General features: G+C 37.1%; 1 protein-coding gene and 1 long non-coding RNA gene across 4 annotated transcripts in view; both read right to left on the reverse strand.

The window, feature by feature from the left end:
* LOC134213492 (proton-coupled amino acid transporter-like protein CG1139) overlaps nt 1–22,395 on the reverse strand; it is a 52,268-nt gene that overhangs the window by 15,510 nt on the left and 14,363 nt on the right. The window lies entirely within an intron of this gene.
* Nucleotides 16,734–17,122, reverse strand: LOC134217866 (uncharacterized). Its single transcript, XR_009981171.1, has 3 exons — nt 17,085–17,122; nt 16,956–17,027; nt 16,734–16,899 (listed from the first exon to the last, which is right to left on the reverse strand). It is a non-coding gene; the product is annotated as an uncharacterized LOC134217866 (long non-coding RNA).

The raw sequence follows: 22,395 nt of genomic DNA on the forward strand, positions 1-22,395 counted from the left end.
ACTTTAAATAGAACCTTCAAAATAGAACCCTACAATAATTAATTTCTTTATCCATAGCAATGAAAACTGATTCAATTCACATTCAGCCTAGAATTGTGTTGAGACGAGAAAATTTAATTTCAACACATCTCGTTATGCCTCGGCAACCCTTTACGGGTTTACCCTTGAGGTAAGAGACGAAAAGATATGATTTGAATATTCATGTTCACATCCAGACAGCAAACATTGCAAATGTTATTCTTGGGAAAACAGATTCCGAGTGCCGGCTATAGTTGTGGCAAGAAGAGAGAATATTTTGCACCTATACCGTTATGGAAATTTATGTGGAACGCGTAATTTCACTTGACCATTAACAATTAAACTTGTGTGCGCCATGAGAACTAAATTCTGTTCTGTAAATGCTGAATCGAGGTGTAAACTGAGAAGCTAGAAAATGTATAGCTGTTATTTATTTATTCGTTTAACTAAGAACTCAACAATCCTAGGTTTCTACTTCCCAAGTCGAACGTCTTTATTGACATGAATGTGGACATGTAGATAACACATATTTTTTCATTATTTTTAAAAAGGTTTCGTTTTTTGCTAAGATTTCTATAATAAAAATTGGCCATTGAGCTTTTATAAATTCAAACTCTGTCTAAAACATTTACTTTATTTTTCCAACAGACTCATGAATATTTTAGTCCATCAATAAAGAAAGACTTTATTTCCACTAGATGTGTTGATCTGGGCTCTTATGATGCTAATACTTATGTATAAATATGATAATGATAATAGCCATCATTTGTTCCGTTTTATTGGCCCTTAGGTTGTCCTCCTCAGTCCTCACCAGCAGATAAGGGGCCAGCTAACAAATGTTAATAGTGTAAAGCCCTATTATAAATATTTATTCGGTAGCAGTCTCATCCTCGTCTCAAGAATGTTTTATTTGCGTGGGTATAGACATGCTTACGGCCATTTTCCATTCCCCTAGTTTGCTTCGGAACAATTTTCGCACAAAATAATCACCCATTAATGTCCTTTTGCTTTCACACGTTCTACCCCAAACCGAATCACGGAGTCACCCCGCATGTCAATGTTGACATTTTTGGGGGTTTCAGCTTGTTTGGATAACACATCAAAGTAATCCTCTTTCGAAAAAAAAATAAATAACAGGAAACACCATCGCAAGGGCTCCGGTTTTTTCGAGCAAAGGATTGTTATCAACCACTTAGTTGACTCTTCTGACCAGTCCGTTTGAAGCATGCCATTTCATAGACGATTTCTACGTTCAAGAATAAATGGGTACCGGTGTTTAGGGTAACGGTACCAATAGTGCAGGTATTAGTAGATCTAAAAAAAATTGTTTTTGTCAAAATTGATGATTATGATAGCTTTAAAATATCTTAACCAATAGATAAACTAAAAAATTTGTTAATAAAATGAGATTGATGTCATTTAACATCGACAACTACCAAATATCGCTTGCACCACTAAAGGGTACACTGTTCCTTTATGGGCGGTGAAAATTAATTTTGGTTGCCATAGTGGTGGTAAATATTCATTGATTTTTTATGAGACTCGCCACTAGTGGTACAGTTGCACCACTATAGGTGCAAGGAAGTCAATTTTATTTAGAATAATCATAGTTTTCAATAGTTTTTCTGGCGAAATCTCAGGATAAGTTTTATTTGACAGGATATTTAAAGCACGACGCATCAACTGAAACTATCGTAAAGTGTATAATTATGATAAAGCACATTAAAACCTCACTACTTCCACCATTGGTGCTACCTTCACTAAGGGTACGGTTACCGGTTATTGTTTATCAATTTATACATCATTCTCTTACCTCCGAAATGAAATAACGTCGAAATGATAAGCACACACTCAACTCAGTTTAATATTTTTATTCGGTTGGATCGTATGTTGATTTCAAACGTTCGTATAATATAATGGCGAAGCAGCACGTTTTGCTCCTGAATATGAAATGTGTAAAAAGTTTAACAAGGCATTAAATGACGCGAAAGAGAACCCTCTTCTCTTTTTGTCATTAATTGTTGTGGTTGTCGGATGCTGGTGATGATGGGAAACAGAGCCAGGGATGTACTCTATAGCACTTTTTTTCGAAGTGAAAACAATTCTTTTGATGATCATTTTTTCCATAAAACAACCAAACATTTAGCATTAGCATTGTCTCGTATGGTGTAATATGTAGTTTGGACACTAGTGATACTCATGTTTTTCTGTTGATACCGTTATCTAGTTTGTCTTCAGAAATCAAGAAAAGATTCCAATCTAAGAAAAAATAACAAAAGCATGAAGATTACTATTCTCTGCCACGCCCATTTTCACCGTAATTTTTGTGTATTGGTAGCAAAATTGTCATTAGAAAACTAAAACACTCGAAAAGTCGTTGTTCACTACCTGAAAACTATACCCAATGCAACCCTGTCACAAAATATCCCCATTTATTCGGGAAGTGTTACCATCGCATCACCGTTCATATGGCTGGCTGGTTTTTCGATTGCGACCACTTATAATGGGAGAAGGGAATTACACCAACAGTGATGCGAACCGAACGCACAACTCTCTTCCATCCCGGAAATGGAAAATCCTTTATCAAGTGACAACATAGTGACTGCCATCGTCGCGCATGGATGGCTACCCGTGCACTGTATAGCACAGTGATAAATGCGATATTCTGTGTAACGACAGGAGATCAAACATCATATCATAACCGTAACAGAGTTTTGATGGTGTTTTCTGGGCAATACCCGATCAAGAATGCATAACAAAATTATAACAAGGGGAGTTATTTATTTCAGAAAAATAATGTAACACAATGTGTTATAAAATTGGCTGGTTAGTTGTTAAAATAACAAAATTATATCAAAAATTCCCTCTAGCCGTAACATAATTATATCAGAGGTTTATTACCTTCATTTCAACATTATAACAACCGTTGATATGATTATGAGGTACAAAATCTACTTTCATAGTAATTGCCTACATCACGTATAAAAATGTGGTACGCTGCAACGCCGGTTTCCATCCATAATGTAGGCAATTAACTTTGTACTAGCTATTAACATCGAACATTGAGTCAAGTTATACTGGAGGTGATTACCTCCGCTTTTTTCCAATACCAAAAATGTAGGCAATTATTTTGTGTAAATATACATAACTAATGTTGTTATAATTTTGATATTAAATAAAACTGGCCGAAGACACATTTTATCGAATTATCTAATTATAACACACGTTGTTTTAAATAACAACCATTGATAGAATTGAGTTATAATTTTGTTATGTATTCCTGATCGGGTACATATTGTGAAGAATGCCGGATTGCGATCCTAGTCTCAAGAGCCACGACACTCATCTCATAGATAGATTGCGGTTGATTATAAGAACTTTAAATACTAGAGCTCCATGAGTAATTCTCGGTGTCTCTACCGAATTACATACATCCAATGCTATTATAAGGGGTCTCCAGTAGTCTTGCGAGCAAAGGCGTAGGATTCCTCCCAATCCGGAGATGGGGAGTTCGATCGATTCTTGGTCCGGTCTAGGATGTTTTCAGGTTGGAAACTTTCTCGACACCCTGGGCATAGTGTATCTATTGTACTTGCCATACAAGATACATACTCATGCAATGCCGGGCATAGAAAAGCTTTCAATTAATAACTGAGAAAATGATAATAGAATAAATACTTGTTGTTGTTGAAACGTTGAAAAGCAGGCCAAGTTCTAGTTATAATGTAGAGCCATTGAAAAAAAAGAAGATGAGCATTGACATAATAACATTCTTATATTTCGAGATGAAAAGGAATAACATCCTAAAACAAATTGAAATTTGTATCTGAAAAATCAACTGAAATGTAGGAGAAATCGATGTTACGTATATCTACAAGAAAGTACGAAATAAATTCATACATATAGAAACCGTTGTATTGAAAAAAAAATCGTCGAGCTGAATTACTTGGTATATAACACTATGGGTCTTCCGGGCCTTCTATAAAAAAATGTTTTTGGAGCGATCATATAGCTTTTACGTATACTTAATAAACGAAAAAGGCAAAAAATTCTGTATTAAAATTGTTGTTTTAGGAAGAACGTAAGGTCCGATTTCGATAATGCATTGCTAATCGAAACTTTGATTGTTAACCCCCTGTGGTACACGTAAAAAAATATAATGTTGTTTATTATTAAGATTTCTTATACTTTTTTGCCAAAGCAGGCGCCTAATAAATAATAATATGTATAAGAAAAAACTTATACATTGCATAGCCATATACATTCCAAAACTTATACTTTTCATTAAGTTGTGAAGATTATTAGCTTTTTGGTATGGGATCATTCATTAAGAGGCATAATGAAGTGTATTAGTATTTTCGAATGTGTTTTTGCCATAACTTATAAGGTTTTTACGTGTAGGTGAGCCAAAAATAATAAGGGATGGAACATTACGTTTTTCTCCTCCACGCACATTGTATTATATCTTAAATGACCTTAAAATCACGTTATTCAATTGTGGCTAATCAAGAACAGTGTTCAATTCAGCTTTGCATGTACTAGCCACAGATTGGAATTCTAATTCATTAATAGCTAGGTGATTCAAATCACTCCCGGGTAGAGGTGAATAACAAACAAATAACATAATAAATAACATAAAATAGCATCCTAACAGCAAACTTTGTTATAATAGTAAAATTTGTTATTGTTATGTTATAGTATGGAAGAACAGAACAACAAATGAAGAATATATATATATATATATATATATATATATATATATATATATATATATATATATGTTGCAATCATAACAAAGTTTGTAATTCATTTATCATTTGCATTTTCAACATATCAATAATAACTGATTTTGATATTTCCTTTTCTACAAATATTTTGTTATTGATTTGCTTTTATAATTCAAAATGAGTTATTTTAGCAACTATATCAAACAAATTAACATCAGATTTTGCTGTTCTGTTATTCATATATTGATGATAAAATTTGTTATTTTTTTGCTATTTGCTTCTAACCAGGATCACGGTGCTCCCCTGAGCGTTATTAACAAAAAAATTCTCCATCAAAACTAATACCCGGAGCTGAATTCTGGGGCTATACTGCATCTCTGGCCGAAATTTGAAAAAAAACGTAGGGCCCGTTTTGGAGTTACTCCCTTTTAAAGACGTAACTGTAAGAAATCGAAAAAAATCAATATAATATCTCGTCTTATGCATATTTCTCAACTTCCATTGATTCGTAAGCAATAAAAGTATACCCGATTCTTTTTTTACACGGAGGATGCGTTCCGCGTAAAAAAAGTTTTCAGTTTAAAATTTGAAAATCCATGAAAAAAAGTTTTATGATTTCTCGACGAATCATGGCTAAAAATGGTGCAACTTTACAAAAAATTTTGTGTAGGATTTTTTTACACGGCCGTTAATAAAAAACAGAATCGGGTGTAGTTGCTGATATACCGAGTTGCATACTACAATGATGTACCAGCTTTGAGTTCAATGTATTAAAAACAGTTGACGAAAATGTGTTTATTGAAAATGGTATCGATTTCAATAATTCCAGATCAAACAAAAATTTCAGAAACCTGGCGACAATCGGCTACAAGAATGCTGTCTTTGTATCCACACTTATTTGTCAAATTAGAACCATTTCAAGGTTACATTATTGCAGGTGACCTTAAGATTATAAAGCACAATGATAATAGGAATGATGACCTAATTGCGTAGCCGAGAGAAAACTTGAGAGCAGCGTTTCCAGGACTATTGTAAAATATTCAGCTACTAATAAAAATTGGAAAAGTCAGGGCATGCTGCGAAAAATACATCTAATTCCCAAAACAAGGACAGTGATTCTGTATATTGATGAATTGTCCCCCCCTTTTTAATCCACGTGAACACTCTTTATTCGTTAAAAGGATTTTTACATAAAAGCAGTGTTTAAAACGAACTGGAGGCAGATTTATGGGTTTTAAGGTTGTAGGGTTATGTCTGATACCTCAAAAGGTATCTTAAGCATAAAGCAACGGCTTCACTGAGCATACCACACGATCTTCTCGATGCTGCGCACATTTTGTAAAATAATGCGGATTTGAGAAAGATTGTTTGACGTTAATGTGGATGAAGCTTGCAAGTAAAGAGGTACAGATGTGTTACTGCCTCCCTTGAATGCATGTACCACTTATACAAAATATCAATCAAAAACTTATAGAATTGAAGTGCAAATTGCGTTTGCTCCTCTACATTTTCGTTATTTTTTTCAGCAGTAAGCATGCACGAGATTATTGGAAATGACACGTATCAAGTTGAAATCAATAAATTTTATATAGAATAACTTTTGTCACATCAGAAAAATATATTAGCTCTTTTAGTGGAATGTATTCAACCGTTTAAGACGAATTAAGTACTCTCCATTTAATTCCACCAGTTAATTTCGTTATCTTTGCAGATACGTATTTCGAAGCCACAACTGTGTGGTCGTCTTCAGATGTCCTCGTACTTGACTCGACTTGAAGAAAACAATCGCAACTTACACTATTTATACTACGCTAGGTACCTAATCTAATCTTATTTGCCTAATTTATTTACCTATACAGTAAATTGCTTTGTATTGCTTAGGTAGAAACTTGAAAGGAGCCACATGTTATGTGCAGGAATTGTGTTTTCATTATAGACAAGTAGCCCCTTAATGGACCTTAAAACTTTTTCTAATATGTCATTTCTCTAAATCCTAAAATTGTTGGCGTTATCGGAGCATGTTATGTAATAGTGGTACAATTGCCTATAGAGGGTTGCTGACGTTCAATCACCTCTCTCTTTCAAGCGCCTACGAAAGGATGGGGTTTGTTTTCATCGGGAAACGTTTCCCGATGAAAACGAACTTCCACATCTTCAATGCGCTTGAGAAAAAATTGAACGTCAACTCAACTCTCTATGTGAATGACATCTGTGGTTTTTGTTTAAAAAGGTTTTGAAGCATTTTCGAAAATGTTTTGCCAACTCCTCATATAAACCTTAACCTGGTTTCTATGTCGCAATTGATAAGTTTCGTTGTCTCCTGGGAAAGTTAGGATCTTCCGAAGACCTCCAAATATCCATATCCCAAAGTTTTCATATAAAAGAATTTTTTAATACATTCCATGCCATGGGCAGGGATGGCACAAAAGAGTATATATCGACATATACGCCATAAAGTTGTATAAAACCCATCTCTTGCGAGCTGAAATTTATTGCCGAAAAAAAGAAGATATGTGTACATTTTATATTGTCCATTTAATTTAAACATAAATAAAAAGAGTTAATCATACGTGAATTTGGCTAGAACTGAATGTAGACTTAAGATGAAGCTAATCTTATTTTTAAATGTTCTTGAAACCAAATCTCATATTACTTATCCATTTTGTCAACCATTTTGTATAGAATTATAATGGTTATAACAAAAAAAAAATTCTTTTATCGCTGACGATGCACCTTGGAAGTTGAAATATGTATTTGATGATATGTTATACACAGATTTCTGTTTTTCACACGATTTTTGTTTCGGTTGGATTTTTTGATAGTGTGGCTTTTAATTTATGGTAAAATCCATGCAGCATGTTCCCTAAAACCACTAATAATCCAGAGAAAGGTAGAGATGATTATTTATATACGATAATCATTTTTAGAGTGGGGATACTAACTTAGAAAATTTAGATCGTGTTGAAAAAGAAGATCCTGTGAATTTCTTCGATATATATCAGTTACGATCTAAAAAGGGCGTAACCAGAAATGCAGTATAGCCCCAGAATTCAGCTCCGGGTATTAGTTTTGATGGAGAATTTTTTTTGTTAATAACGGTCAGGGGAGCACCGTGAGGATGCGTTGCTTTCAGAAGTGAAACGTCATTAATTCGAGTGGATTGTGCAACATATGTCGCTAGTGTCTTTGTTGACGAAGATTTTTCATCTGATTTTCACTAAGAGTTACGTCTGTCATACTATACGTTTTTACTGCTTTCTGTGAACATTATGCTTTAAGAAGGCAGAACTACACTAGACTGCCATGCAATGTCCTTTGGCTCTGTAAGATACTTACGAAAGTTTTGCAACCAAGAAACAAAATTTTTGAATGTTTGGAAGTTAGAAAAAGAACAAACTATTGTTAATTAGGTGCTAATGTGGTATTACCATATTGATTGAATGCCAGCTAATACTAACTACATGACCACGAAGCGCAAAATTTTAGTGTGCCTGTTCATGAGCCATTTCGCATAACACGTTGTTGGTAGGTAATTTAATTTATCATATCTAAAACTCTAGCCCTGAATTTTTAAAAAGTTAAATAAAAACCGGAAAAATTTGACAAAACTTATCGGGAAAAGCGGGAAAAACCGGGAATTTGAAAATTGAATTTCAGTGGTCACCATGTAGTTGTTTTTTCGGAGGACCATGATAGTGCACAGTTTTGTTTAGAGTCCCTCACTGGCACTCGGATGATGATCAGCCGCCCCTAACATAAGGAACAGACTATTGTGCTATTGTGAGCCGCTCCTTACATGGAGAACAAACGCTCGATCAGATTCGCACCTCAGGAGAGGTGCAAACAAGGACATACGACCATAGTTCCCACCAGGGTTGGTTACTCGATCTTCCCTAAGGTTGCTCGTACGCCCGGCCGGCGCCTTGATGAGGTAGGGATAGGAGTTGCTGGGTAATTATTTCTTCAGGTACGTATCTATGATACGTATCGTAGTTTCTGCGTTAGAACAAATACTCGGAAATCTACTTGATTACAAAATTGCAGCTACGAATTCCCGAATATATCAGAGCATGCAAGACAAATGATGATTTTTTTTTAATCTTTCGTTTATTTTGGAGGCTCAATTGCCGTGAAGCGTTACGGAGCCGAAATCAAGTTTAACAATTCATTTCTTAAATCTTATACATAATGTTAGTTTTGGGGAACCGAAAGACTCGCTGTTTGGTCGAGGTTAGGGAATACAATAATATAGTAGGAAAGGAAGGAAATATAGGGTGCTTAACTAATTACGATGCTGATGTTCACAACAAATGATGATTGTCATATTGTGTTCGTGTTCTGATAAAAGATTGTTGCCAGGTGCGTCTCAGTAGACGATTTCTGAGTCATCTCCTCGGTTTGATGTTGGATTGGAGCCGATGAAATGCGCAAATAGGCATTTCATGTTGTTTCGGCTGCAATTCGTCCGCTATGATCTCCTCGATAAGCATGAAAGAAGAAACTTAACCGATGAATGCTAGTGTTTTGATGCTCTGTCCTTCATTAAAGGATGTCCATTTGATAGCTGCAACGTTGACATCAACCTTTGTGGAACCGATGTGACACGGCGGTGCGTCGTGTAACAACGTAAATTCCGTTGCAACTGAGGTTGCATGAAGAAGAAGAAGCATAAAGATGATATTCGAAAAAAATTGCACGGGTGAGCATACGAAGACAATTTTGAAACTCCTTTTAAAAAATTCGAGAAGCAATTTATTTAAAAACGGTTAGCAGCGCGGGGTCGAAAATATCTTGTTCTTCTTCTTATTGGCATTACATCCCCACACTGGGACAGAGCCGCCTCGCAGCTTAGTGTTCATTAAGCACTTCCCACAGTTATTAACTGCGAGGTTTCTAAGCCAGGTTACCATTTTTGCATTCGTATATCATGAGGCTAGCACGATGATACTTTTATGCCCAGGGAAGTCGAGACAATTTCCAATCCGAAAATTGCCTAGACCGGCACCGGGAATCGAACCCAGCCACCCTCAGCATGGTCTTGCTTTGTAGCCGCGCGTCTTACCGCACGGCTAAGGAGGGCCCGGAAATATTATTTACTGTGTATAAAGTGCAATATCACTAAATAAAATTTTTAATCGAAATGATGTGGTTATTATACAATATAAGAAATTTCCGACCGCGTACTGCTTACCGTTTTTAATTAAATTGCTTCTAGAATTTTCAAAAAGACTTTCAAAATTTTCTACGTATGCCTCCACGTGCAATTTTTTTCGAATATCATCTTTTCTGTTTCTTCTTCTTCATGCAACATTAGACTGCCAATTGGATGCGTGAATAATTATTGGTTAATCTACTAATATTACTTGCGTACCCCGAAGTTTCTTCGCTTCATTGAACGCAACACACGTAAGACACAATCTCCGAATCAAAAAAGGATCTACAAAATAAAACAAAGTTTATTGGAATATTTTTTTTAGGATTGATCAGTTTCAAAAATAAGAGTGATGCGCCATCAGTTACAAAAGCAATCGAAGGGGTGTCTGTTTTATCACAAGTACCCGGTACATAAGACATTAAGTGCACATATCGCTCAAATATCCAATGAAACGCAATTCTCAGATATGGCATGATAAGGGACGCATGGTAGGCATAGGCACACAAATACAAAAGCTTGTTTTGTTGTTCATATTAAGCGGATGTACAAATATTCTTTCATTTGGCTGCAGTGACTGCAGGTCAGTTGTTTGGGAAAGATTTGGTCTATTATCTAATGATGTTTGTTGCTATGAGCGACTGTTTCTGTTAAGATAAGCCCTTATTTATTAATACCGTCTTCGCTCTTTTTACTTATTCTATAAAGATTGAGGTACCATCCTGAGGTAATGACCGAAGGCAGCTTAATCAATACAAACACTCTGCGTAGAGTAAATTAGTATTTAATATTGATTACAACAAATGGAGGAATTTTCCCATCGTCGCGCCGTCGTCAAATATGACTTCAAAGGTTCACCAACAACTAAGTCAGCTGATAGGAAGACCGTGTTGGCGTTTTGAACAAGCATTCCGGACAGTGATTCAAACCAATGCTACTAGTCTCGGCAGTCTAAAGTGCAGCGATGTAATGACCATCAATCTAATGCATGCAATTACAGCCACCTCATTTTTTATGCGGTTGAATTTCGTCACATGAAAAATAAATTCCACGTAAACTTTCTTCAGTTTTTATAGATACCTAATTAATAAGGTTAACTCATCATTGTGAGCAAAATACTAACCGCATAATAATTTTGCTATACATGAGTAGACTTGTCGAGGAAATCATATCGACGTGCTATCATACCAACCCACACAATACATCCATTTGATTACGGTATCGTACAGTTCTTTAGACCGGTTCTATTTTCACTGCCAATCGCTGACATTGCCCATTACGAGGTGACAATTGATTCCAAAGCTTATGTATTACCGTTCGCTGCGCTTGACTGGTTCAGCCGAGTGCAGCAGTTTTCATCAGACTATTTGGTTTCATCGGCCCGCATATGTTTGTGTACTTGTGTTAAACATAGTTGCACGATGGTATCGCATGACGCATAGTTTTCTTGTCCTCCTAGCGAGCTGATGCGATAATTTCATTTGAAACAGCAAAAACCATATACTAGATGGATGCTTTTTATGACTAATGATGAGATTTTGCATTCATTGTTATCAAATTTTAACGAATTTGTCTCCGTTGAGTTGGAGGAGAACTGCTGTAGTACGAGTACTTCATAGAAAAGTTTCCATATTTTTTTCAATGCAGTCGAAAAAAAAAACCCATACCTACTTAATTTATTTTCAAATAATGATAAGATCTGAAAAGAAAATAATCACAATCCTCGACGTTTGGGTCCGGCACAATTAATAGGCTATTTTGTCTTCAGTTTGACTTGGTATAACTCACGTATGGGTTGACCGATTTGGGATTCTCACGAAGAGTTGGTCAATTTGACGGGAAAGTTGGAAAATTTTCAAAGTATAACATTTTCAAGAGTTTGAACTTTTGTCGCAAAATTATTCTTTATACCACAGCTATTACAGAAAAATATCTTCAGATTTAAAGCGTAAGTATCCATGAGTTGTCGATTAAAATTTAAAATGCATTGTAATTTCCTCATCCCACAAAGATGAACGTTGAGGATTGGTCGGTTGTATTGTTAACGCAGCCACGATATCAAGAGAGCTAAACATGTTTCATGTTGAACAAAGATGTGGGATGCTGAGAAAAACTTCGTTACATGTGATTCGAATCAAAATTCCGCGGAATTTCGTGGAGTTTTTCAGGTCTAAAATAAAATTTCGAGTCAGTAAGTTTTAAAAATTTCGCCAGAAAAATGGCTTTAAACGAAATGAATCGAAGTTCGTTGGAACTCCGGAATAAATTTGATCCATTACTTCTGGGCTGTCACCGAATGATTATTGTAATCGAAGATACCAATGATCTGGAAGCGATCGTTAGCAACCATCCGTTTTTCACTTTGTTGATCATTCCATAACAGACTTTCTTGATATGTAGACGTATAACTGTAATCTTATCTTATATATAAAAATGAAATGGTCTGTGTTCGTATCCGCATAACTCGAAAACGGCTGGATGGATTTTTTTCATTTCTTCAGCAGAAACATTCGTTATAGTTTCCGACGGGTTTATATTATATTTCCTAATGGAAAAATTAACAGTAAGGTTGAGCAAACCGTGAATAACTAAAATTAAGATTCGTATGGAAAGGTCACATAGGCAGTTCCCAACGCGCATTTTCGCCTACTATGCAGGACAACGTCTGCCGGGTCGACTAGTCTATATAATAAAAATGAAATGGTCTGTGTTCGTATCCGCATAACTCGAAAACGCCTGGATAGATTTACTCCATTTCTTCAGGAGATATGTTCGTTATCGTTTCCGACGGGTTTATATGATATTTCCTCATGCGAAAATCATGAACTAGGGTTGAGTAAATCGTGGAAAACTAAAATCAAGATTCGTATGGATATTTCGCATGGGCAGTTCTCAATGCGTATTTTCGCCTACTATGCAGGACAACGTCTGCCGGGGCAACTAGTCTATATAATAAAAATGAAATGGACTGTGTTCGTATCCGCATAACTCGAAAATGGCTGGATGGATTTTCTTCATTCCTTCAGCAGTTACTTTCGTTATTGTTTCCGACGGGTTTATATGTTATTTTCTCATGCGAAAATTATTAGTTAAGTTAAGTAAATCGTGAAAAACTAAAATAAAGATTTGTATGAGAATTTCGTATGGGCAGTTAACAACGCCTACTATGCATGACAACGTCTGCCGGGTCGACTAGTCTATATAATAAAAATGAAATGGTCTGTGTTCGTATCCGCATAACTCGAAAACGGCTGGATGGATTTACTTCACTCCTTCAGCAGTTATGTTTGTTATCGTTTCCGACGGGTTTATATGATATTTCCTCATGCGAAAATTACGCGCAGGGTTAAGCAAATCGTGAAAAACTAAAATAATGAATCGTATGGAAATTTCGCATGGGCAGCTCCGAACGCACTTTTTCGCCTACTATGCAGGACAACGTCTGCAGGGTCGACTAGTCTATATAATAAAAATGAAATGGTCTGTGTTCGTATCCGCATAACTCGAAAACGGCTGGATGGATTTTTTTCATTTCTTCAGCAGAAACATTCGTTATCGTTTCCGACGGGTTTATATGATATTTATTTATGTAAAAATCACGATCAAGGTTGAGTAAATCGTGTAAAACTAAAATTAAGATTTGCATGGGTAGTTCAGAACGCGCATTTTCGCCTACTATGCAGGACAACGTCTGCCAGGTCGACTAGTCTTATATATAAAAATGAAATGGTCTGTGTTCGTATCCGCATAACACGAAAACGGCTGGATAGATTTTCTTCATTCCTTCAGCGGAAACGTTCATTACCGTTTCCGACGGGTTTATATGATATTTCCTCTTGCGAAAATTACGAATAAGGTTGAGTAAATCGTGAAATACTAAAATTAAGATTTGTATGGAAATTTCTCATGGGAAGTTTACAGTGCTCTTTTTCGCCTACTATGCAGGACAACGTCTGCCGGGTCAACTAGTTTGTAATAAAACTTTGTTCGTGTTCGTTATACCTTCGTCGTACGAATTACTTCAGGTTATGGGCTCTACGATGAAGGAGAGTTTCGGAGTACCTCAGCTAAGAGGCGATAATTTTGTGAACTGGCAGTACAGGAGGCCATAGAAGTATCGGAATCGCTTGAAAAAGATGTGCCTGCTGCGGATCCTGAGCGAAAAGAGTTCCTCGAGATAGATCGTAAGGCGAAGTCTACCCTAGTAAGTTTCATCGCGGATGAATGCCTGGAGATCGTTCGAGAAAAGCAAACGGCTAAGGCGATGTGGAAAGCGCTTGAAGATACTTTTGCCAAGAAGTCAGTTGCAAGTCAGACCGTTTTAAGTAAGCAATTAGCAAGAATCAGAATGCGAAAAGGTTCGACGATGCGAAGTCATTCGTTTTTCGATGAACTGGTGCGAGAACTGCAAACAGTGGGTGCCAAGCTACAGGAAAGTGATCTGGTAGCGCAGCTATTCCTTACATTGCCGGATAGTTTCGATCCGCTGGTAACAGCGTTGGAAAACATGAACGAAGATGAGCTAACCCTAGAAAAAGTGAAGCAAAGATTGCTAGCTAAAGAGATGAAGCCGTCTGATCGTTGTGTAGATCCAATAGAAGAAAAAGCTGCAGCCTTCGTAGGTGGCATGAGAACGAAATTCGATAAGATACCTAGGAAGTTCACTGGTAAGTGCCACCGGTGCGGCATAGTTGGACATATGCAGCGCGATTGTCGTCAGAAATCGAAGAAAGTACAAGGTGAAGCTAATGCAGCATGCGAAGCAAAGATGGTCTCGTTTATGGTAAACCAAACCGCAACAATGAGCAAGTCCAAGAAATTAGTATTCTCTGTGGAATCCGGATGCAGTGATCACTTAGTGAACAGTAGAGATTATTTGCAAAGCATAAGGTCCATGGATGAGCCAATGGATATCGTTTATGGGATAAATCGTTGGGCAAAGTTTTCATAGCTCGAGATGTCCGTTTTGATGAGTCCTGTCTACCGTTTGCGTCAAAAGAACTTTCACTGGAGGACAACCGTTTAGTGATTCCAATACGTTAAGAGCAAGAGGGAGAGAACCAAAATGCTGCGAACAATGTGGAATCTGAGCGTAGAAGTGGAGAGGATACCCAAGATGAAGAAAATATTTCCGAAAGTGAAGTTTTTGAAGATGTGTCAGAACAATCTGAGGAAAACCCTGGAGCGCTCCTTTCGCAATTATGACGTGAGAACTATTTAGAGTCAACCACGAGGCACAGCGAACGGGAGCGCAGGATCCCAGGTAAGTTCCAGAATTTCTTCACTGGTTTACGAGCAACATCTGCTGGTAAAATATGTTGTTCCATAGATCCACCGACTACCTATGATGAAATTATGAGCCGTGATGATCGTGATTGCTGGACGGATGCTGTAAATGATGAACTGAAATCCATGAATGACAATGGCGTGTGGGAATTAGTGCGTTGTACTACTACAATAAGACTACTGCAGTCCAAGTGGGTATTCTGTATCAAGCAAGACGAAAATGGCAATACAATCAGGCACAAAGCAAGGCTCGTTGTTGAATACCTTCAAAAACCGGGAATTGATTTTCAAGACACATATGCCCCAGTAGCAAAACTTTCGACGATACGGACAGTATTGGCGGTTGGAGTTCAGAAGAAATTTCACTTTCATCAAATGGATGTGAAAACCGCCTTTCTACATGGAGAGTTGAAAGAAACGATTTATATGGCTGTTCCAAAAGGTGTTGAAGCAAAACATGGAGAAATTTGTCAACTACGGAAGTCGTTATATGGTCTCAAGTAATCACCACGCTGCTGGAATGAGAAGTTTAACAAAGTAATGTTGAAACTTGGATTTAAGAGATCAAAATATGATTACTGTCTGTATGTTCGAATTGGAAAGTGTGATGAAAACTTATTGATTGCTGGTATCACTCCACAAATAATAGAAACATTGAAGAAACAATTGGTTCAAGAATTTAAAATGACAGATTGTGGCGTATTGAATTTCTTCCTTGGAATTAAAGTTCATTATGAGCACCATACAGGTAAAATGTCGTTATCTCAAAAGAGTACTGTGAAGAGTATTGTGGCGTATTGAATTTCTTCCTTGGAATTAAAGTTCATTATGAGCACCATACAGGTAAAATGTCGTTATCTCAAAAGAGTACTGTGGAGGAAATATAACGGAAGTTCGGGATGGAAGAGTGCAATTCCAGTAGGATTCCAATGGAAAAGGGGTTACAACTCAATATAAACACAACAGAGGTGATTCAACAGCCTTATCGGGAGTTACTGAGAAGTTTAATGTACTACATGATGTGCACTAGACCGGACATTTGCTATTCTGTTGGGTACCTTGGAAGGTTTCAACAACAACCTGGTCAAGAACATTGGACAGCGCTAAAAAGAGTAGTACAAAAGGGTACTCAGAACATGTCGATTGAATTCAAACGACAAGAAAATGAAAAACCTCTTACCGGATTCGCAGACGCATATTGGGCATGTTATCAAGCAGACCGTAAGTCAGTGAGCGGCTTTATTTTCAAAGTTTTTGGAAACGCAGGGTCCTGGTCAAGCAAAAAGCAAGCAAGCGTGGCGCTCTCTTCAAGTGAAGCTGAGTATATATCATTGAGTTGTGCAGCTGTCGAAGCAATTTGGTTGACGGGAATCCTTACTGACTTAGGAGTTCGTAATTGTCGATTAACGCTTCGACTGGACTGACAGGGGATTCTTCCGTATAATTAATCTCCAGAGCAATTTGTTTCACACGGCTCTTTATTTGGGAGATTATAAAATTCCTGTATAGCATAGGAGTTTGTGATAGTGATGGGAAATACATTTTAGATTTCATTGTAATATAGATAATAGTTATAGCATAAGTAGCAATAGGACATAGCATATTTTTGTAATTTGGGATTGTTTAGAATAAGGTAATTCGCACTTACGTTTACTTCCCCTAGTGTAATTCCCGAAGGGTCTTAGAAATTCCGGCGTAGTAGATATTTATTGGCAGCTGTAAGCAATGCTTATTTAGTTTCGAGGCTAATTTTATAGTTCACACTATCTTACCGGTTCTGATTCGGTTTCAGAAAAATAGGTTATATGCACTCTTTAGCGTTAAGTTATACGGTAGTTTAAGCACTAATTATAAGAAATTCAGTTAGTTTTAGGTACACATTTGTGACGAATTCAAATTACCTGGTATAATTCAATTTACTTAGATTATTAATTAGATTTATACTTTCAAATAGGAGAAAACGACTATCACTATTAGCAACGTGATAAGAAAATTATTTTGAGCTTTTTAGTGGAATGTTAGACAGATTAGCAACGTGTTGTGTAGGTACGCTTTAGCTCTTGTTTTCATCTACTCACGAATGTGACAAGCGGTAGCTATGTCACTCCAACACATTGCCGAAAGAGCAGCGAGCAGGGCTGTTCTTCAGGCACATTCAAAAACGGCGCGTGCTGCTCTATGGGGCAGCCAACAGTAATATTAAACCTGTGAGTAAATTTGAAGATGGATGTATCGGTATGGCGAAAAACTATGAATCGAAACGTGCAAAGCATATCGACATCCGTTACCATTTTGTACGAGATCAAGTCGCTGAAGGAAAATTTGAAGTACTGGCAATTGGAACCAAAGATCAACTAGCAGACATCTGTACAATGGCTCTGGATGGTGAACAGTTCCGAATACACAGGATTTACTTCACATTTCCGAATACGACTTCGAGTCGAGTCAAGTACAAGACACTGAAGACGACCACACAGTTGTGGTCGAAATACGTATCTGCAAAGATAACGAAAATTAACTGGTGGAATTAAATGGACAGTACTTAATTCGTCTTAGACGGTTTAATACATTCCACTAAAAGAGCTTAATATATTTTTCTGATCTCTAAAGAATTATTTTCAGTATCATTGAAGCATTCCAACCGGAATCCAGAAGAATTCACATTGGGTTTCGTTCTGGGATACCCTTTATAACCCATGGAGGATTTGCTTCAGAATCTTTCGTAATTCGGAATTCTATCGGAGTCATTCAAGGATTTGTTCGAATCGTTCGGAGATTTGCTTCGGAGTTCCTTGACGACTTTTTCAGAATACTTCGACGATTTGCTTCTGAATCCCTTGAATATTTAATTCAGAGTCTGTCGACGTTTTGCCTCGGAATCTGTCAATGATTTGCTTCAGATTCCCTCGACGATCGGAATCTCTCTGACGATTTGTTTCGAAATCCCCCAACGTATTGCTTTGGAATCATTTGAAGATTCGCTTCGGAATATATAGACGGTTTGCTTCGGAATTCCTCGAAGATTTAGTTCGGACTCCCTCAACGAATTGCTTCGGAATCCTTCGAAGATTGGCTTCAATATCCCTGGAACCTTGCCTACGTTAGAATTCCTGGAGGATTACCGACAGAATCTCTGGAACATTCCCGTTGGAACTCCTGGAATACTCCCGTCGGAATTCGTGGATGATTTCATTCGGAATCTCTAGAACATTCTCATTGGAATCCCTTTGAACATTTCCGTCGGACTCACAGGTAGATTGCCATTCGAATCCCTGGAGCTTCTCTTCGGTATGCTTGGAGGATTACCGTCGGAATCCCTGGAACATTCCCGTCGGAAGCACTAAAGGATTCTCATCTGGAAATCTCTCAAATCTGGAAGATTTCCGTCGGAATCCCTGGAGGATTGTTGCTTTTTTTTATCTTAGATTGATAGAATATTTATGAAATATGCAACAATATCCACTGCTTACCGGTGGGAACCTGACGGCGTTCCGTCACATATTGTTCTTTGAGTGTGCGGGACAAAGTTGAGCTCTACTACACTTAGGCGCAATAGCTATACGCTATCAATTTAAGTCGTTTCAGCAATAATTGACTAATAAACAAACACTTGGATACTATGGGCAACAGCAGAAATCACGTGCTTGAGAAAAGAAAATATGGATGAGTAGGGTATAAATCGCAAGGTGAAATCGCAGAGTATCTAAAAACAAGCTCTACATCTCCCATGATTGATACATAATATAACACTCAAATTCACGACGTTATTCGTTGAAATTATCATTTTTAAGTCTGACTGAATTCGCCCTATAGTAGGGGGTCGATAATAGGAAATTGCTTTCCTTTAGTCGACACTCATTAGTCAACACACACAAATGACTCAATTGCATGTAAAATAATGGTGAACGCATGATTGTTTGTTCTTTCCCAATGGATTGAACTTCAATCTTACGGGTGAGGTGGAAGAATCACACATCGTTAAATTTGAGTGAATATGAAGGGATTTTGCTCATATTTTCCAATGGAGCTCAATAAGGCCGTAACAAATATGTAATTAACATTTTGTCCTACTGGTCTCCGAAAGGTCAAGGGGGGGGGGCGGATAATAAAAAATAAATAATAAAATGAAAAAACTTTTCGGATTTGTTAAAGAATGTTTTGAAAATCCCCAAAATTACCTGAATTTTATTATGTTTCCCCCTAATGGATTACTAATTGTAATGGTAATATTCGTTCATAAATTTCCTACAATACAAATTATCCATACAGATTTTGGTAGTTTGCTTCTACAAATCAAAAACAGACAATAATGGACTGAATCGGTAGCTATAATGGGCATAACAACTCAGTAGGCTGTAACAGATGTATATTCTGAGAACACTGAGCGTCACGATCGAAGGCGTACAACTCAGGATACAGGGGTCATATTAATGGGAACAAATTCAGCTTGGTTTATGTAGTCCTATTATAATAACATGCAATGCATGCTGGTTCTTTAATTTATTCCAAAAAATATTTAAAAACCTGTCTTGTTGTACGGATAATTTGCAGACACCCTGTAGATTATATGAGTGATTTTATGAGTGAGGCCATTTTGCCCCAGGGGTGCATTATGCATTGTTCTCCCCTAGTCTATATGGATTTGATTTACGCTTTTTCAGTCTACTCTGTGTTTCGCCTTTGACTTATTGAAGTCCTCATTTAGGGCACCTTCCCCAGAAGCTTACTCCATGCTCCTTTCTATTTGCATTTCCTGTTCCTTCCTGTTTGTCACTTCCTTTTCCATCAGGTAAATGTTGAAAAAGACATTTTCAAATTAGAGGAACGGGCCTTTGAGCCGAAATTGTTGGCCTTTCGGAAATCCATCAATCACATACACATTTTTTGTCAGAATCAGAGGCGTCGCGTCCGCATGTGCAACCTGTAGGGTTGTTAATCGTTAATTTATCGTTATCGCCGATAAAGTTGATTGTGATCAACGTTATCGGTTGCTACGATAACGATGAATCAACTGAATTATTATCGGAGTTCGATAATTTAACGTAAGTGAACTCGATAATTTTGCGATAATGGGGTTACTAGATTACGCGAATGAAGTTGGTGTAAAATTTTGACAGAAGCCGAGAATGAAATACATTGTTTGCAGCTGGTTGATGAGAGTTAATTTTGATTGAAGCGGGGCACTCCAAAAATATTGCTTAATGCCTCTTACTCTACGAAACGATAAGAAGTGAGGTGCTCTGTTGGTGGTTTAGAGATTTTTTTTCACTATGCAGCATATATGTTGCAATAAGAAGATCGCAACAATTTGCAATACCCAGGCGGTCTTAATTGTCTGAGACAGTGACACCTAAATATAAATACGCTTTTAATGAGAGAGCATGATGACTTTTCTTTGCTAATGTTTATCGTATAAGCAAAAATATTCACCTGGAATCGGAATTCAAGTACTAGAAATTTATTTGATGCAGCGATCTGTTGTGGTGCATTCAAGGCAGCACCAGTAACGAGTAAACATTCTCTCAACAGTTTGGTGGACTAACCTCGTCACCTTTTCAATATGATTTGGTTGGACTAAGCAGTTTAGTCTTTGAGTCATAAAATATTCATATAACTGGGTGCTCCGGATCTTCAAAACAGAAGTTTTGTTAATCATGCTGGATTAAACAAGTATGGGTAGACATTAAAAATGCTCTCAGATTCTCTACTATGAACAACTGCGACTTTGTAAAAACTTTAATGATTGAATAAAAATGATTTGATCAATTCGGTGTCCTCCTTGAATCCCAATTTAATTCCAGGATTTAAAGGCGTTTCTGAATATTGTAAGGCGATACAATATTTGTTAAATAGATATTGCAAATCAAACTTGTGAATATTTGTACTTTGAACTATAGTACATGTTACAGTTAACTCGATAATTATCGATAAATCAACGAATACTCGATAACGATAACGTTAGTTCAACGCTCACTTTATCGTCAACGAAGCATTATCGTAAAAGCGTTATCGTTATCGAAGTTGGCGTTAACTTAAGGACGATAATTTATCGATTAACAACCCTGAACCTGTGCACTGCACAGGTAGCAATTTTGTCCCTAACATTTAAACTCACGATAGATTTCTTGTAATTCCTATACAAATATATACTTGGATTATGTGCATTTGTCATATGTTTAGTATAAGTTATATTATTAGTATAAATTAGACATAAATACATAATCGTAAGCGTAAGCGACATGTGATATGAGGAAACCGAAATGCTGCGATGGGGGCGCGTTATATTTTACTCCACGATACCGAAACGACGCACCGCCACATGTTGTCCAACACGTGCACTTTCTGCAGAGAACGGTTTGCTATGCATCATACACGCATTATTTTGTATGTGTAGGTCATCCGCTTTAACCGCAATCGACGATGTATAGGTAGCCAAAGCGTTCATCGTTTGCAATGCACGGTTTGGTGCCGATGCACACGGTTAGAAAAAAGTACCTAATTTTAGGTACTTTTTTTCTCTTGCATCTCCCTCCCTCTTCCCTTTGTTGTCATAAAATGAAGAGCAAAACCACTCAACAAGGGCATTAAAGTGTGGGAACCCAACGTTGAGTAATCTCATGTGGGGCCGTCCAGAAACCACGTGGTCATATAGGGGGGGAGGGGGGGTTGGAAAATGACCACGATAAGCCACATGGGGGGAGGGGGGGTGTTGCTCTCGAACCACGTGGTTTTTTTTTAACACAAAAATTTTTGGTAAATAACAATAGCGGTGTAAAAAATACAAATCATCAAAATTTAATGATTTAATCATTAAACGCAAAGCGCATCTTAGGGCCGATGCCCACGTAGCGTCTTTTCAACTCAGTGTTAAAAGAATTTAGCATTAAGCATCGAGAAAACCCGGTAACGCAGCGTCGGTCGCAACGCCGATGCATATCTGAGTTATTTGGCCAACTTAGCTTTAGATCCTATTTCCATAAAAAAATAAACGAAAAAGCAGGTTGCGTTTCAGTCTCAATTTTCACCAAAGAAAATTGGGAAAGAAAAATGAAAAATATTTTTTAAAATTCCGCCGCAGATGGTTTTTGGCATCACGCCGCCGACACTTTTGCATCAGCGGACTACAGCTACAATATTGAAAACTGTTCATGTTTTACAATAATTCAAGAAAATCTTCAAAAGAATATCTTGTGGATATTCAGGAAAAATCCA

Source organism: Armigeres subalbatus, chromosome 2 (assembly GCF_024139115.2).
Source record: "Armigeres subalbatus isolate Guangzhou_Male chromosome 2, GZ_Asu_2, whole genome shotgun sequence".
Lineage (NCBI taxonomy): Eukaryota > Metazoa > Arthropoda > Insecta > Diptera > Culicidae > Armigeres > Armigeres subalbatus.